Below are 4,219 nucleotides of genomic sequence, written 5' to 3'. Positions count from 1 at the left end.
TTTTGATGCAGAAGACATCTGGGTTTATTGGCAAATTCTCTATCCAGGTAGAGCCAAGGCCTGGCCACTGCCCGAGCTCCAACTGGGAGGGAATTCCCTAAACACATTTTAAAACAAGGCTCTTAAGAACAGCAGTTATGAGTAAAGGCCTTGGGGTTAAAGACTAATCAAACCATCTAGTAGTTGGATTGCTGCGAAGTTTCCTTCATGATAGAGATGCTTCAAACCCAGCAAACTGCTGGAGTGCTTCTGTAATAATAACTGAGAAAAACCACTAGACTAGCAGTTAGGAGAAGGATTTCAATGAAGCTCAGATATCTTTTTTGGAATTCTGAAAAATACTTGAAATTATGAGACAGCATTGGGTCAAGCCATAGAACCAGTGCAGGGACTAGGCAGAGAGCTAACCTGGTCTAAGAGATGCAAAAGCAGCTAGAGAACAAAAAAGGATCCTGAAATGACACATGTCTTTTAGACAATTACACAAAGAGATGTTAAAGCATATAAGAAGCCAGCTATAAATACAGTAATAACATCTTATGAATAATGCTCATCATAAAATCATTAAATTCACATCATGTAATCAATATATCAGTGGTAACTGTCTTAGGAAGTTGAGATAACACCTTTCTAAACAGTCATGTACCTATGACAGTAAAATGAAACAAAGGAAAACACTAAAACAGCTTACAGTCAATAACATTAATAATATAAAATCATCACTGACTCTTCTATGTTATCTATGGAAGATAAAACAGCAGAGATTGTAACAAGCAATAGAATCTTCAAGAAAATCAAGGGTGAACACACTGTATCTTTTTTATCCATATTTAACTGTCTTAGATTGCAATGCAAGATATAACCAGATATAGTCTATCAACATCTGTTAAAACTAGGTAGGGCAGTTTTCTTTATCTCTTCTATGACCCATCCTCTGTCCAGGAGATATCTTCTGTTATTGAGTCTCATGCATGACTGATAAAATTACATCATCCCATTGGGAGGTGCTCTGCCCTGGGGGAGGAGCCAAGCATTCCTACCTGGATATAATCAGAGATTTGGAACACCACAGCAGCCTTTTTCCACTGGATTCCCAAGGAAGACCAGACATTTCTACACCACCATTGGACCTTCAGAGGAAAACTACACCCTTCTACAGGATCACTGCTCCAACAGAACCACACCTGTCACTGCAGGAGAACTGCAGTCACCATTCAATCGGACTGCTACAAACACCCTGACCAACAGGGTGTCAGGTTGTATTTTAACTTTGTCTGCTTGAAGAGTAAAATTCTTTTTTGTGAGCTAATTATTTCTCAACTTTAAAGAACTGCTGCAGATAAAATTGAAGGTTATAGGACTTAGTTAAGAACATAAAATTAATTGCTGCAAATAATCTTGAGAGAAGAGGAGAGCCACGGGCTGGGCAGAGCAGTGGTGATGATGATGATGGTGGCTGGGATGGGCAAGCCCCATTGGCAGCACACAGGAAATAAGCATTCAGCTGCTCAGAAAATTGAAGATGCTGCTCAAAGGAGTTCTGGAGTTCTGGAGGCTGCACATAGAAACAAGATTGAATGTGAGGAAAAAAGCATTGTCTGTGGCTGAGCAGCTCCTGGAAGAGGACATTACTGAAGAGTTCCTTCTAAATTGTGGAAAATATATTACTCCATCTCACTATAAAAACATTGTTGATGAGCATTCTATCATCAGATTGTGTGGTTATCCTCTATGCCACAATAAATTGGAAAATGTGCCAAAGCAGAAGTACAGAATTTCAATAAAAATTAACAGCGTTTGTTATATCACTGAAAGAAAGTGCTTTTGCAGCAATTTTGCTATAGAGCATCTAAATATTTTGAAGCTCAAATTTACAAAAGTCCAGTGTGGATGAGAGAAGAAAAAACTCAAGACATAGACCTGCTGAAGGAGGGACAGAGTGGTTGGTCTGGAGAAGAGGTGAAACTGTGTGATGAAGTAATTAAAGCATTTGATATTGAAAATCCTAGGATATCTTCAGAGCCATGTGAATCTGGTTCTCGTGACACAGTGACAGCAGTGCTGATACTGAACGAAGATTTATTTCTCCTGTCCTACCAAGAAGTGAGTCAAGTTCAGCCAATTTTACACAGCAATTGCACATAAAAAGCATCCTCAAAAAGAAGCATGCTCAGAAAGTCCATGCCAGCCCTAAAACTGAAGATGCAGATGTGGTAGAAGCCCCTGGAGAACTCTCTCATTGTAAATTAGACACTCTGGAAGAAAGACATGCTTGCTCTGTTCATAATTAAGTAACTGCAACACCTTCAGACAATACTGCTCCTGGAAAATCAAATGCTTCAGAAATCTTTGAAAATACTTGTGGATCACAGAGAGTTTTTCTAGGTGTGAGCAAAAGAGGAGCAGAACATTTTAAAAGAACACTAGCTAACTCAACAGAACATAAAAACCCTGAACTGAGGCATCCAGTTAATTCCAAAGGCAGTTTACTGGAAGTGCTTAGGCAAACACTTATGGAATGGAGAACTGAGGAAACTTTAAAATCTGTCAACCAGGAGACTGAAGAACTTGATGAGGATGACTTAGATACAGCTGCTCATCCCAACACTGTTGTTGTAGGGGAGTCTGAAACCACTCTTAACCTTTCATAGGCTCAGGTAGAATAGTTAAGCCTGTGCCTAGTTATAAAAAATTAAAAGAAACAGAGTTCCTAAAACTCAGAGTAAAAGAGGTCTATAAAGGAAGGTGCATCTTGGCTGAAGAGGCAGCGACACAAGCACAAGCAGGGGAATATCTAAGCAAAGACAAAGAGGATCAACAGGAAGATCTCACCTTCCCACTTGTTGATTCAAATGCACAAATGCAGATTGGACAACCATTCATCCTTGAAAAACTAAGAAAAGCATTATTTGCAGTTTTGGGCCCTCTTCAGATTGCTTCAGATGATGTTTACACAGAGCTAAAAAATCTTGTCAAAACTTTCCAGTTAACAAACACAAATATTATTCACAAAATGCCTGAATGCATTCTCATTGCTATTGTTTTGTTATCTGCATTGTCACAAACAACTCCACTTTTCAAGAATACTCAGACAAACCCAATGTACACTAAGTTCCTGACCACATTACTGGAATTACTGCTTTTCAAAAATGCAGATCTGGAAAGTTTAACAAGGATATTTAGAATGGACTGACAACTTGAATGGTCAGCCAGCTTTAAGTTACTTTGCGTGTCTTAAAACCATGCTGGTAAACCGCTGGTTAACCACGAGTTTAATTTCAAAAATTTTTAATTTAATTTTAATTAATTAAGTAATTAATTAATTTACTTAATTCTGTAAGTAGATACAGAAACTACAGTGTGTATCAGCTGGAGCAGAAAATGTGTGAAGCACATTTCATATGGCCTTTCTTTTATAATTCTTCTACCTGTCTGTGACATTTAGGCCTGTTCATTTAGGTCAGATAAGTGCATCTCTTGTCTTACCAGCAGCTGAGCTATGTAAGTACTTTTACAGAATTAAGAGTAAGTTTTAGAATTATGAGTAAGAAAATGCCTTAAAAATCTTTTAGGTCTAGAATGTATATAAAATAAGTAAAAGTTAGTAACCAAAATCCAAGCACAGCTCCACATAATCTAAAATAGTAATTAGTCTATTGCCTGTTCATGACTGAGCATGCTTTAGCTATTTACATTTTTAATGCTCTCCAATAATGTACAGCAGTCCACTACAACAATAAGAAATTACAAGAGCTCTTCCACATATAAAAATGAAGTGAAAAAGAAAAATACATTATTCCTTAAAAGGAGGCATAAAACATCTACAGGAACAAAAAATTAATAATATAATCAAATAATAAATACATAGCTTTCTCAAGGCTATATTTTGCTACTTTTATGTAATTTGTGTTACACTGGTAAGCAACATGAGAGTATTTCAGACTATCAACTCCCTGATGTCTGGGAGTAAGAAAAATAGAGCCGGACTATTTCAGTGCCAGGGCAAGAGACAATGGATATAAATTGAAACATGCTTAAATGGAGAACAACTTTTTCACTCTAGGAATGGTCGAACACTAGAACTGGTATCCCAGAGTGGATATGGGATCTCCATCTGTGCTGATTTTCAAAATTCAATTGAATTTGGTCTTTATCAGCCTGGTTTACTGATCTTCCTTTGAGTGGCAGGTTTGAACTCGATTGGACCTCACCAGAGGTC

The 4,219-nt window shown here is 37.6% G+C and overlaps 1 pseudogene; it reads left to right on the top strand.

The window, feature by feature from the left end:
* The first annotated feature begins 1,440 nt into the window (after window positions 1–1,440).
* On the top strand, window positions 1,441–3,193 carry LOC129121024 (putative RNA polymerase II subunit B1 CTD phosphatase RPAP2 pseudogene; annotated as a pseudogene).
* Window positions 3,194–4,219: the final 1,026 nt, after the last annotated feature.

The sequence above is a fragment of the Agelaius phoeniceus genome, chromosome 4, assembly GCF_051311805.1.
Source record: "Agelaius phoeniceus isolate bAgePho1 chromosome 4, bAgePho1.hap1, whole genome shotgun sequence".
Classification (NCBI taxonomy): Eukaryota; Metazoa; Chordata; class Aves; order Passeriformes; family Icteridae; genus Agelaius; species Agelaius phoeniceus.
This window is presented reverse-complemented; position numbering and strand designations above follow the sequence as displayed.